Source organism: Pterocles gutturalis, unplaced genomic scaffold (genome assembly GCF_000699245.1).
Source record: "Pterocles gutturalis isolate BGI_N339 unplaced genomic scaffold, ASM69924v1 scaffold13388, whole genome shotgun sequence".
Classification (NCBI taxonomy): Eukaryota; Metazoa; Chordata; class Aves; order Pterocliformes; family Pteroclidae; genus Pterocles; species Pterocles gutturalis.
This window is the reverse complement of record NW_010120617.1, coordinates 25,585-39,963: the sequence shown is the minus strand read 5'-3', so window position 1 is coordinate 39,963 and position 14,379 is coordinate 25,585. Positions and strand designations below refer to the sequence as shown.

Genomic DNA, 14,379 nt, shown 5'->3' with positions numbered 1-14,379 from the left:
GTGCCCTCTCTGGCCGGGCCGGGCGGCGCTGCGCGGAGGCTCTGGGTAGCTCAGGCCGGGGAGCAGGGTTGGAGCGCTGCCTTCTCAGCCCCGGCCTCTCTGGGCTAGTCGCCCTAGCCACCGTAGCCACCGTGTGCGATGCATAAGGTGCTTTGCACACATTTGTGTGGCCGCTTTTAAGTTCTTCTTGAAATCAAGCCATAATAGCGTGTGTGTAGTCAGCAAATGCTCTCCTGTCACCCTGGCTTTGTTTGCTTCCCCAAAGTAGCTGTAATATGCCTCTTCTGTCCAGTGCCACCAGTTTGTCTGTCAGCTGGATCTTGGTAATAGTCAAAACCTATTGCAGGAAGGTGTAGAGGAAATAGGGAGGCTGTGTGGCTTTGTACTAAGGCAGAATTTGAGGAAAAATGACCCCTGGACTGGATACCAGCAAACATTTCCAGTGATTCCTGCTCATAGATACAGTTTGTTTGAAATGCAGCTGCCGTCAGTGGTGATGGAAACCCTCGCTCTGTACAGGGCTGCAGGTTTATGCAGGAGATACTTGGTTGATGTTACTGCTTGTTCTTTGAAAATAGGGAGAGATATAATAGCACATGAGAGGAGCAGGAACCAGCACGTTTTATGTGTCAGTGGCATTCCTCATCCCAAGCAAAGTACCCAGGCATATCTGTAGCAGTTCAGTACAGGTCTCTGGGTTGCAAGAGTATGAAATGACAAGAGATTGTGTGAGAGTGTGAGAGAGAAGGGTGCTAGGAACTTTTATCCTAGCTGCCTTGAAGATGGAGTCCTTGAGAGATGAGTACCTGAGCCAGAAGGCTGTCTAGACTTGAAGTTGGAAGATAGGGAGAAAAAATGAGATCACTACTGACCCATTTTCTAAAAAGATCTAGTAGTATTGTGGTGATGTTTTATATCAGTACTAATGAAAAATTGATATGCTTATCAGAATTGATATTGCTTGTCAATACTTGGCAGTCTGCATTCCTCCTTCAGAATCCCGAACTGAGGGGAAGCAATGAAAACATTGAGACATAAATGGAATACAGCAGAGAAGATTTACTGTAGTGTAGTCAATATAATCATATACTGAAAAAAATGGAAATAAACAAAATATCTGGACTATATAAGTAATAAATGGAGATTATCCAATATGATTTCTGATTGCTTTGAATATTGAAGGCAAGCCCATCTATTTAATGAATTTACAAAAGACCTTTTTTACAGGGAGGAATGAAAAGGTGTTACGCTTTTCTGCATAGCATCAGTTTTCTGAAATTGCCATAGAAATTTGTAGCCAACCCTTCCCCTGAAGTAGCATGGGACAGAGATTTCTTTTTTTTTTCAAATAAAGTCTTTGAAAGGTTAATTTAGTAGTACTTTCATATTTTCATATTCAGCCTTGCTGATAGGTCATTGCCTAGTAACCTTTTTGCAGAGGAGATTGTTCAGGATACGGCAAAGAGTAGCATTAGAGCTGATTTTATTTCTTGACCCCAGCTGCTCTGGGGGACAATTACTAGAAGAACTACTTTGAATAATGGAAATTCCTTTTAACAAAACATCGTGTGGATTAGCGTTTCTCCAAGGCACTGTCCTTTCCATTAGAATTGAGGATGTGGCATGAGCTGCATACTTGCCTTGGATCTTGGATAGAAATGCAGATATTTGCATTTGTTTCACGAAAAAAAGGGGACTATTAGAGTTATCTTGTTTATGAAGTTGGAAGGAGACATTGGGTCTGGGAGGTATGTGAGAGGAATGTACCACTGCTTTCTAGTAACCTGAACGGATGCTAAAGAATTGGTCTGGACTTCTGAGATATTTTTTTTTAAATATCCCACCTTTTCCATTTAAAAATACATGGAATTTTGAGGAATAACAAGTATTTCTGTGTGTGGTAAAATGAGTCAAAACTGGTTTTCTTTTTGTTTTTTCCCCTTTTCTCTAGTGGAACGCAGTAGCTCTATGGGCATGGGACATTGTGGTTGATAACTGTGCCATTTGCAGAAACCATATTATGGATCTATGTAAGTAAATGGTGGGGAAGATGGTTGGCAGTTTTGACATGTACCTGATGCACAGCTGAAATTTCTCCTGTTCAGGGTAAAATTCAGCAAATGCAGCTTTCAGTTAGGAAGTAGGTCTTCACAGTGCAAATACTAAGCTCTATTTTATGTAATGCTGAAGTTAATAATCTGTTTTTGTAACCTTTGTCACTATTTTGCTTTTCCCTCACCCTTTTTCTTGTGAAGAGTAGAATTACGTGTTACCACATCTACAGACAAGGTGATGTTGCTGAGTGTATTTTGGATGCAACAAAGAGGAAAAGGAGTAATAATAAAGAGCCAAGAGGAAATGAAATTGTTCAGGGTCAACAGGTATTGCTCACAAAGAGTGGTATTACAGGGTTTGGGATGTTGCTATAGGTATCAACTTTGTGATGACTCTCGTCAGGATTAAATCTGTAACACTTTCTGTGTCTGGCCAGGAAAGGCTTGGACCAGTGACTTAATTGGATTCTTCACGCTACAAAACCTACGTTCCATAAGTTAGTTAATGTTATAGTACAGGGAATTTTGTAGCCACCAAGAGAATGAGTTGTTCCCAAATGCCTAAATCAAAACCTATGTATTCCTAGTATTGGTTTGATTTTTTTGCTGTATAATCTTGATGGTTCAATTAGCAAATATGCTTGCTATGTAGGAAAATAAAGTGACAGTGGAATTAAGTATACAAATTTATATAATGAAAAAGGTGTGCGTGCATTAGGTTACTGGTTTCAGCCTTAAAGGATTGGTAATGAGTACAAAACCATTTTTTCCCCCAGAACTGCGAAGATACTGTTGGTACCATAACTGTCCGTCTTATTTCAGTCATGAGGGTCAGAAGACGTTTTAATGTACCCCAGATAGAAATTTGCCTTCCTTGCATATATTACTAAAATGTGAGGATTGTGGAACCCCCCAAAACAAGAGCAGGTAGAGCTACATTATCCCATTGTGATAGTTTTGTTGCACTTTTTTTTTTATGCGGTCACCCTTGGGACTACTGCTAATGGTAACTTACTGTCAATAAGCCTATGTGAAAATAAAACATTTCGTAGAAACAAGACCTCAACTTTATAGTAACAACTAGTGGGAATTGCACCTGATTTTACATCATATTTAAATAATAATTACAAAACTACTTTCAAAGTTTCTTTTTTTAATAAAGAGAAAACAGACTGTAATACACAGGGCTGAAAATGGGTTAAGCAAGTTCACTCCTTTTGTTTGGGACAGATGTGTTTGTATTTTGAGCCAGCTACTGCCTATCCATGCCTCACTTTATTCTTGGTTATTAGGGAATGATACACTAAAGAGAAGCAAGTGAGAATAGGGGTTATGAAATATGCTGAGGTCCTTTGATGTAAAGATTTCCTTTTTAAGTACCTCTAACCTGGACCATCTTGAAAAGTAGTTGAGGTGGATACTGGACTGCTACTTAGTCTCCCTTAGAGAGTAAAGCATGTCGTTGACAGGCACATGGAATTTTAAAGATTTGTTAGAACATACTTACACTTATAGAATTTACAAATGTATAGAATAAATAGATAAAATCCTGTAATTCAATATAATTATTCATGATAACTGGGATATGTTGAAAGACACTGGATGCTGGTGTGTTTCATTCTATTAATCTGCCTCAAAATTAATAGTGCCTCCCATGAGAGACGCAGTACTGTCTCAAATATTTGCTATTTTTTATAAACAGCAAGTAGAACATATGAGGATGAGGGAGAGATGTGGAGAAGCTGGAAGGAGTGTGGACAGATGTTATTTTCTGGTAGTGAACTTCGTGTGTCAGTTCTTAAAAAAAAAAAACCAAAAACCCTATTTAGGGGGTGGGGGTTTAAGAGTGTATAGGTAGATAGATAGGAAAAACTGAAGGAAGAGGGCATAGGTGTCTTCTTTTTTTTTTTCCCCTTTTTTGAGTTGCTGAAGCATAACACATTATTAGTCTGTGTATGAGCAATGTTATGAAAAGCCTGGACTGCAAAATTGACAGTATACAGAGTAGAAGGGGTATCTAAATTGGTGTTCTGAGATCAGTGTTGGCTCTGGATTTACTTACTTCCTTGTTACAGATCATTAATGTTGTTAAACAACACTTTAATTAGATTTTTCAAACATAAGATGTGAAGTGATGGGAAACTGAGGGAAAATTAATAGAATGTGCAGGGAAGAAACACAAGATTGAATTTGATAAAATGTAGAATACAAATGTCTCCCTCTCCTAGTGATGAAGAGAAGCCTTGAAAGGGAAAACATTAAAAGAGTAATAAGTAACACTAGCCATGCTAATGGAAGATTGTTGACATTATAAAGTCATCCAAAAGCTATGGATATAACAATGTTAAGGTGTTCTCTTCATGCATGTACCTTATGACTCAGTAATAATATGGTCAAAGGATTCCTCCCACCTTCAGTCTGGTTTGTATTCAGTCTACAGAAGGAATTAATAGATTTTTGGTGTTTTGTTTTCATTCTTCTCTGGGAAGACCCAGGTCCTATTTAGATTTTACTTGAGTGGTGGTCTTGATTTCTTCAAAAGCTTGCTTTCTGGTGCTGTCGTTGTAACATGGTAAGTTGGGGAGTGTTAAATAAACACTACGTTTAGTATAGTGGATTACCTTCTGGTCTAAAACATGATATGTAGTATTGTAGTCTGTAACCAGTATATTTTTGAATTGTGTGAAAAGTGCAATCAAAATACTGCTCCCTTTCTTTGATGCAAAGTACGAATTTGATATTCCAGCTTCACAAGGTTAAATTGGATAGAATCCAGAGAAGAATCTCAGGATGCTTAAGAGGTTGAACGATTTTGCATTTATGAGAAGAATAAAAGAACAGAACTAAGAAGAAGAGAGAACTAAAAGAACAAAACTATATATAGCTTGCTAAGTCATAAGTAGGAGTGGAAGTTGATAGCTGTAGACAAATATTTTGAGAGTGTGATACTAACAGGAAACATTGAATGTCATACAAGGGGGTTATAAGTAGAAGGAATCATATGACAATATGATGGGGAGGAACTTAAGCTAAGTATTTAGTAGGATCTGCAGATAACTCCTAAGAAACTTGAGAGGATTGCATGGGGAGAATTCTGAAATCCCTCTGAAGTTTGAAAACAAACTTGGAGAGGTCATTCTACATTTTAGGGGTAACAAATGTTTCAACTTGAAGTTTATTAGGCTGGTTATTTGTTTTTTCTGTCTCTGTTTTCTGAGTGAGTACATGATGCATTGTGTTAGCCAAGCTACGTGTATTGAATTCTCTTCTTCCCAATAAGATGATCCCTTCATGACATAATTTTAGAAGGCAATGTGTAAAGAGAAAGGGGAACCCATACAGTGGTTATCCTTGCTAAAGTGGAAGCTACTTTGAAGGGCTCTTATCATCAAATTTACCAGTGCAGACGGCTGTTACTGTAATTGCAAACAAAAGACATGTACTTCACTTGTGTTACCTGCCCTTATGGCTGCTTAAATCTTAGGCTACTTTCCTTGTTATGTAAACATACAGAAGATTTCTGCAATAGAAAATGTATAGGAAGAGGGATTGTTCTTAATAGATACCAAGAGTCAGAAGTTACCATTATATAATACGCGCCTCTGTAACTCCCAGAGTTGAAATGCTTCCCTTGCATCTTTCACAATTATTTACAGGTATTTTAGGCTTTAGCTCTTCTTTCTGCCCTCACCTGCAGTTACTCTGTCAAAAGTAAGGCAAAAGAGGAGTTGTTCAGTATTCCTCCAGTACCTGTTACTGTCTGACTCTTCCCACTTCTTTTGGGTCAGCAGACAGTAAATACCTTCTCTTTCTTTCAAGAGCCAGAATCATCAGCTTTCATTCTCTGTCAGAGATTGTTCATTTATTTTATTTCTTTGTTGAGATATTGTCCTTTTCTGAAATGAGGAAAGTAGGAGATCAAAAAGTGCTTCAGCTTTTGGGAGGCCTTTTTTTGTCAGCCAAAAGTAGTAGTGCCAGCAGTAGTCTCCAGCCTGTTTGATGGAGGAGTTAAATCTGGGTGTCTTGTTGGAAGACCTCACCGCCAGAGAACTCTTCCTCTGCTATTTCTGCAAAAGTTCATCTGTCCTCTTAAGCTTTTGGGACTGCCGTGTTTTAAACTGTATTTGCTTGTTAGTGAATGTTTGAGTAACACTAAAATGAATTTCAGTGCTGCTTTTCTTCATTACCTGAACTACTTTTCTTCCCTCAATCCAATTAAAATAGAGTCCTTTAAAGCCTTAAAAAAAAATAAAAGATTGTGTTAGGTTCCGAAGTATACAGCTCCCAGGTTAGGGCCACCACTGAGACAGGGAAAAAAAGAGAAAGAGAAAAAAAAAAAAAAAAAAGACAAAATTACATTAAAATGGTAAAAATGGGCTAGATGGCCTTCAGATCTAATATGCACAACATCCGGTTTCCAGCAGGAAAAGAGGAGAAGAAACAAGGAATATTTTCTTTGCTTTCAGCAGACTTCCCGAGTTAAAATTTGTTTACCAGTTTACTTTTCTTCCTTCAAATGAATTTCCTCTCCTTTTCCTACTACTTACCTTCTCACCATTTTCTGTTATTGTACAGACTCATTCCAAATATTTAAAATTTATGCCCCATGACACTCAGCAAGACCATGAGTCTATACTGCAGTAACAGTAAAATTATTGTCTTGGATATCAAATTTTAAACAAACATCCAAAGTAATTGAAGCTCTTCAAGGTTCTTGAGCATCTTCTATTTTCTTAATCAGATTTAGTTTTATTGCTGTATGTATTGAAAGCTTAAGGAATTAAGACATCAAACATTCCAGGTGCACTGGATTTTATTCTCTTCTGCAGGCAGGGCAGGGATTGAGCTTTGGACTTCTTGCTATGGTATATCGTATCTTGATGTAAATCAAATCTTGCAGAACAGTTGTCGCTACTGAGTTTCTGTAGACCTCAGTCTTGTTTTGAGTAGTTCATCATGACCAAAGTTAACTGATCTCTTTCACATCCCAGGAAAAATGGGCCTTTCTCTTACTTTGTTCATCTCCACACCTGAAAGAGTGAAAAATGGAGAAAGGGAACAATAGGACAGAGCAAATAAAGGTCACATTTTTCAGCCAAACCTGTGGGGTTTTAAAGTTTTAAAATCTTTAATTGGTGAATCAAATTCCATTTCCTCTGAGCATATTTGGGCACACGAACAGTGAACAGAGAATTGGAGCACATTCAGACATTTTCTTTGCCAGGAAAAAAAGATCTGCAAAACAAGCAAGCAGCAAGCCTGTGTATTGAGTTCTAAGCTGATCATCTGTCAGCATGTCTTTTTAAATCATTTGGGCTTGACTTAAAGAAAGCATCCTTTTGCAGGCAGTAAATGTTGGTCTCATAGGTTTGTGCTGTTGACTGTGGAGGAGTTGGAAATACCTTTTGTTTTCTTCCTGGAGTTTCTTTTTGACCTGGAGCAGAAGTGAATTGTTCAGGCTCTGGAATGGAGAACCAGGTTGCTGGATTTATTTTCTCAGTGCTGTTCTTCTTTCTTTACTCTCTTTCGTCTCCTTCATCAGTGCCGCCTGACACAAAACCCCCAAACATAACCCAAACCCATAGATGGCCTTTATCCTTTTTGGAATCATCCTGAGTACTCAGCTAAAAGGTTTAAAAAGTTCAAATCATACATTTTTAAACTGTATTTCCTATTGTGTATTTTGGGGGTGTACTTACCTGTCACAAGACTATAGAAAAAAGACAGGCAAACTCCAGCATTATATGAGCAAATTAATTTGTAAATATAGCTGATAGTACATAATGTCTGACATGAATTTATTTTTAGAGAGAGCTGGATAAGAAGTTTAAACATACCTTCAACTGATCGTCAAAAGACATCTTTTAAAACACAAGAGAAAAATTAAAAATATTTATCCTTAAAATTTGGAAAGCAGATACATGTTAACAGTAGATGAGCTATGTACTCTTGCCCTCTGGGACTGGAATACTAAAAAAAAAGTAGAGGAAGGAGGAAAGCAGGCTGAAGTGTATTTTGATCTGATACTTTTGGGAAAACAGTGCACATTAAACCACAGCTCTCGACACCTTCTGATGTAATAAACACAACAAAACAAAGAGCTCTTTTTTATTTCTCCCCCCACTTGCTATTATAAAAAAAACTACCAGTTGGTGTTGCGTGTACATCTTCTACTCCTGCATATATGTGTTTAATCTTTGTTTTCACAGGCATAGAATGTCAAGCAAACCAAGCATCAGCTACCTCTGAAGAGTGCACAGTTGCATGGGGCGTCTGCAATGTAAGGAAAACTGTTTAACTGTTGGTGACTCATGTGTGGTGATGCTGTCCCCTTTTTCCACGACTCAGGACAAAACAAGTTCTATAAAATGTTTCAGATAATTCCCCAGAAAAAAAGAACTTTAAAAACTGGATGTTTAGTAGAGCGTAGAAAGGAGAGAGAGAAGAAAAAGAAAGAGTGAAAGTTGGAGGTGTAATCTGGAAGACACAGGAGAGAAAGGAGGAAGATAGGCCTTTTCCCCCTTTTTTATTTTTTTTAATGAACAATAGATCTTTCATTCTGAGCATGATTTTCCTGATCAAGGTTCTGCCTAGGAGCTATGCCTTTTTTTCCTGGTAATAGGATTACTTGGATGACAGCATGCTTGATTTGTCTTTGTGCAGGCTGATTCAAGGAGTCAGTATGGGGTAACTGAGTGATTTGCTTCCCATTTTGGAGGAAGATCAAATCGGCTCTAGTGTGTAATCTCCAGCTCTTCAATTTGTTGCCATATGCAATCCTTTGTACGTGGTCCCACTAGCGTGTGAATTCAAACTTGCATACCTGGACCAAACTTAGCTAGCCTGGACCTGAGTTGGAAGGTAAAATTTTCCATAATGGAATAACTACCTGTTCCTCAGTCCCATCCTCACTATGCTGTGGGATAAAGTTACCGTGTGATAATGTTGGAACAGGATTGTAAATGTTGCAATTCTGTTTGTAGAAGACAAGAGCAACTTTTTTAACCATGTCAGAATACTCTAGTGTCAAAATTGTGGTTTTGTGTGCAAGAGTTACCACATGTGAAACCTTGGTTTTAAGTAGCTGTATGGGGTATGGAAAAGGGTGTCCTTATTAAACACATAATAGAGATTATTTTTTTTCTTTATAATTTTGCAAGTTCCTTTTTATTCAGGCTTTGGTTTGTCCGGAAGACTGGCAGAAAGCTTCAGCATGTATACATACATATCATCCCTGCTACTCACTCTGAAATCCTCTTTCTTGTCTTTCTGATTATGCTTTTTATCTGCATCTGCTCTGCCAGTTTTAGCAGCTGCTAAACTCTGTGTTCTCTCCTTCATCAGAAGTCAGTTTGTCTGCCTCTGCATGCACTGTGGAACAGGCTCCCTTCTGCCATTTTGCTAATATTTTCTTCCTCTCTGAAAATGTGTATGAATTCCTTGGTGTTTACCAGTGAGCTGGCTGATTAGTCTTCCCCACCTTTGTCTGCAAACACTTGCTACTCTCTTCTTACCATGGTGCTTTCAATGGTGGTTTTCACATTGAGATACATTAATGTGTTCTGAAGTGATGTGGTCTGAACTTTCTCTTTCAGCATGCTTTCCACTTCCACTGCATCTCTCGCTGGCTCAAAACTCGCCAAGTATGTCCGCTGGACAACAGGGAATGGGAGTTCCAAAAGTAGGTATCCTGCACGGATTTCAAGATGAAAAATCCAATTGTCCTTCTGTTAATAGAAATGATCAGTGTCAGATATGCGGGTAATCTCTCTCATTTGTAGGTCTGATTGCATAGCTTCTGTTGGGAAGGGTTTTTGCTCCACCTTGCTTTATATGGACTTTTCCTTAGTCACCTGACGCTAAATAGGCTCTGCAGGAAGCCCAAACATCTGTGGTGTAAATGGGAGTTGTTAAAAAGTAGTGATTTCTGTTGACATTCTCTCTAAAGAATGGAGAGCAGAAGAGAAATGGAATTCAGTGAAAGTGGAGCCTCAGGTGAATACTATACTGCCTCATGAGCAATTTGGGTTTAGAAGATGACCTGAATTTAGCTGCTTGTGTTCCAAAGCATTTCTGCTGAGGTGCCAGAAGTCTTACTGGGTCCCTCTGTATCTTGGTGATTTATTTTATAACTTGTAATAGGCTCAGAGATTGACACAGATGATTTCCTAGCATCTAGAATCATGTGTCCATGTAGCCATTGCTACAGCATTGGCTTATTTATTCATGATTTCTGTATTCTTTGTTTTGTTTTGTGTTTTTCAAAGGTCTGTTGTTAGAATAATAATAGAAGAGATCCATGGATGGGTTTTTGAGGGGTAGTTGTATTTTGAGAGGTAGTTGTACATCGAGTTAGGAAGTTTGCCTGTCACTTGCTTCATTCTGCACCATTTATCCATAAATATTTTCTTAACTATGGATATTCCCTCTCCTTGACACCTTTTTTAAACAAAAATCCCAAACACAGTAATTCTAACCAGAGTCCAGATTAAAACAAAACATATTATAACTGTTCAGGACTGTCTTTGGGATCTGGTTCACAATCGGGTGTGCAAATAATCATTGACATGGCAACTTGAGTACCATAGTTTTGGTATTAAGATGCTTTAATGAACACTTAATGAAAACTGAGCCCATGTTGCCTGGCTAGTGACTTAATATTAAGTGGGCACCATGGTGAGAAATGGAGACATGAATGAGTATCTTCTTACGGGTGCTCAGTAATATGTCTGGGGCTATGACAAGCTTTGGCCTTGTTTTCATGCAGGATATATTTGAAGTGGGATTCAGGGCAAAAGATGATGATACTGAGGGTCTCTTGCATATGATATTGTGTATTTCTCAGGCTCTCTTCTAACTAGTATCTGGATAGACTTTTGGGGGAAGTGAAACGTGGAGAACTTCCAAAGGTTTCCATAGCATAGCATTTCACCTTCATCTGGTTTATGTGTTAATAATCAGCCCTAGTATGAAACATAAGTTTTTAAAAAGCATTAACATATTATGTATTTGCAGGTATGGACACTAGAGAGATGGTCACCACGCTTCTTGTTACGTCATCAGCCTGAGTTGTTCTTGTCACTATGAGTTTGTTTTAGCAACTTGAAAAATCAGTAATGTATACAATTCTTTAATCTTAATTTCTCCCTATTGTATACCATTGAATAAAATCTTGCTCGAGCTTCCTGTCAAAGTTTTTTGTGTTGTGTTCAGGAGCGGGCAGTCAGTGAATGAGGGATCAGAATTATCTGGAGACTGAGAATTTGAGCTAGTCAACTCTTAAGCTGGGCAGCTCTTCTTGTCACTATGCCAAATTTTTGACTGTGGGTTTGGTCATACTCCCACGCAATTGAGAACCACACCTCTGGCTCACTGAGGTCAGCATTAAGCTCCGATGTGTAGTGCAATGGATGCAGGACTTATCCTGGCTAAGTGTGATTTATACAATCAGCATTTCATGTGGACATGTTTTCTTGCAGCTGAGTTTAAATTATGATCTATACAATTAGGGGTTGTGTCATTATTAGAAAATACTCTCTTGCTTCTGCTCCTGAGTTTGACTAGACCAGCTCCCCTGCAGAGGAAAATTTCACTAACTGTTCCCCAGTTCCGTCTGTTTAGCTTGGGGGACATTAACTGGATGTTAGTTTTTATCAGTGCTCATAAACCACTTTCATGGGTTAGGTGAAAGTAAACTCAGGAAACTGACATGCTAGATTGGCTGGAAAGCTAAAAGTAAGCAGGGTATGAACAAACTAATTCTTGGTTGGCTTTCTGCTGGTATTTTCCCAGTTCAAGCCAAGCTGTAGTTCTTACTGGTCAAAAATTGTTACTCTGAAAACTACATAATGTTTTGTTTGGTGTCTTCTGTGCCAAGTAGCTTGGTATCCTCCTCACTGCATCAGATTTTCGCTCCTATGTCAACAGCCTCAGCAGCTGGGAACTCAAACAAGGTCAAAGAAATTCTTTCTGCTACAAGAGGCTGTGTCCCTCCATGTCAGCAGCAGTAGGTACGGTAAATTTCTTTCATTGGCTGTTCATGATGCCACCTTTGGATCAACACTTTTTTGCTAGTTATTGAGGATGGAAAATTTGATAGCTGATGTTAAACATCAGTGTACTACAGTGATAGGCAGTAAAGATGGTCATTGACAGAACCAAAACTTGCAGGTTTTTCAGTAATTGCTCAGGCTTTCTTTAATCTAGAGCAAGGAAATGTCAGGATTATTTTATCAGCTGGTGTCAGTGCTCTGAATTGATATACTTCGCTATTTTCCACCCTGAAGAAGAAAAAAAAGAACAAGTAGAATCCAGAGAGTTTATAGTTGGACAGTTTATTTACCAGGTTTAATTGGTAGAAGGAAAGTTCATCCTGATTTTGCAAGGTGGTTTTGGTGATGGAAAAGAAGAGGAGAGGGAAGATGATCTCAGCAGTGGTCAAAGCATTCATCCAGGCAGCGGGATATCCAGGTTAAATGCCATTCCCTGAAATTTGAACTCCCATTTGAATGTCCTGTCCAGCTGAGTAAAATGTCAGATGTCTCTGTTTGTGATAGTCCATTTTGTGTACAGTGTTTGATTTTTCAGGACCTGGAACCCAGATGTTCACTGATGGGGGAATTTGTTTCCTTGAGAACTTTGTTTTGGGTCCAGCTACATGGTTCTGGTTCGTCTCCCTTCAGACTGTGCATATTGCCCTGAGCGTTTGTTTTTTTGGCTGGGGACAGACACATCAGTGCAGGCATTTCCCTCTCCTTTGTGGTTTCATGTGCATTTGCTTGAGGCCATGCCTCCAAGAAAACAGTTTATTTATGTATTTTCTTTTTTATTGCTTTTCTTTTTAATGGATTCCTCCAAATGGCAGGCTACATGCACTCTATTCTCACACCCTTTGAACCTCAGTTCTGCTGCAGCATGTGAAGCAGTTAAATGTAAAATTTGATTTCAGATTGCTATCGTAGTGTTTGTCCCGAACCTGGTTTTCCCAAATGGAAAAATACAGACTGTAAAGCAGCAATTGCTTACAGACCCAGGAAAGAAAATCCTTTTTCAGCTGCTGCCCATTGAAAGGGTGCTGCTGCTGTTCCCCTACTGCACAGGGCCCAGGCTCCGTGGTGACCCACAGCAGCTCCAGCACAGGGCTGCCAGCAGCCTATTTTCCATAGCACATTAAGGGTTATGTTTGAGGGGAGGAGCAAAAGCTTCAGCAAGCGACCTAAGAGAGAAGCTCTGCAGCAGGAGGAGACCCAAGTGAAGGTAAGAGGGATCTGTTTTATCTGAAGGCACAGAGCCCCATTTCCCCAGGGCATGGTTGTTCACTCAGGCTGGTGTTGCTCTGTTGTGACTTTTACAGTTTGGCCTCTGTCTCTGCTGGTCGTGGTGGTGGTGGGAGGGGAAAAGTCCCTTGTTCCCACTGCCTTGTTTCCTGAAGTAATAGTAGTTTTCAACTACAGCTTTCCCTTCCTGCAAAAAAAAAAAAAGAGAGCTTTTTGGGGTGCAAGGAGGAACTGGACACATTTCTAAGCATCTTGGGGGGAAGGTAGGTGTGCAGGGGAGAAACGTTGACTATGTTAGTGCCATTTGTGCATCCCATAAATGCAGGTTGTGGCTGAACTGTGGACCCAAAAATAATATCAGAAGATGACGGTTAAAACTGCAGAGGGTATTGTATCCTGCAGCTGCCTGGCTTAGAGAAAAACGAATCACTGATAGATCTGCTGCAGAGCAGAAGGCAATTTTAACATTTCTGATGCTTTCCGCAAGTTTGTCAGCTGAGGCGAGCTGCATCACAGAGCAGGCCCTGGCGGAGAGCACTCCAGGCAGGCCAAAATGACCAGACAGCAGCTTCCTTCTCTTCCTTTTGGAAAGGAGGCAATGAGCTCCAGGTGCTGTGCAGCACTGTCTGTTCCTCATGTGCCAAATCCCTTGCTGCTCTTGCATGAAAATGCCAGAATTGGGATGATGTGGTGCCGAGACAGCATGTTGGGCTGTGCAGAAGTTAGGGGAGATGGACAGCAACCAAACTTAGCAGTAGTTTGTGGGGGAAACTCAGGGTGTCGAGTTTCCCCCTCAAAATCACCTTACAGGCCATACATTAAAAGAATGGCTGGCCACCAGGAGTCTGCTGGTTGGCAAGTGTCTGTTATCCGAGAAGAATGGCTGAAGCCTCAACCACTTTGCCAGCCTTGTAGCAATGCACCATGGAGTGAATTTCACAGTTGCGTCTTTGTGCCTTAGTCGGATGGGGAAGAAGTATCTGGGGAGATGCAGATGTTTGGACTGGGATGAGAAAGCTCTGCAAGTGCTTTGGGAAGCCCCATGCCCA

The 14,379-nt window shown here is 39.7% G+C and overlaps 1 long non-coding RNA gene across 1 annotated transcript; it reads left to right on the top strand.

Moving 5' to 3' along the window:
• Positions 1 to 1,949: 1,949 nt before the first annotated feature.
• On the top strand, positions 1,950 to 11,247 carry LOC104464308. The gene is made up of 4 exons (XR_727576.1): positions 1,950 to 2,030; positions 8,264 to 8,334; positions 9,650 to 9,735; positions 11,070 to 11,247. It is a non-coding gene; the product is annotated as an uncharacterized LOC104464308 (long non-coding RNA).
• The last annotated feature ends 3,132 nt before the right edge of the window (positions 11,248 to 14,379 follow it).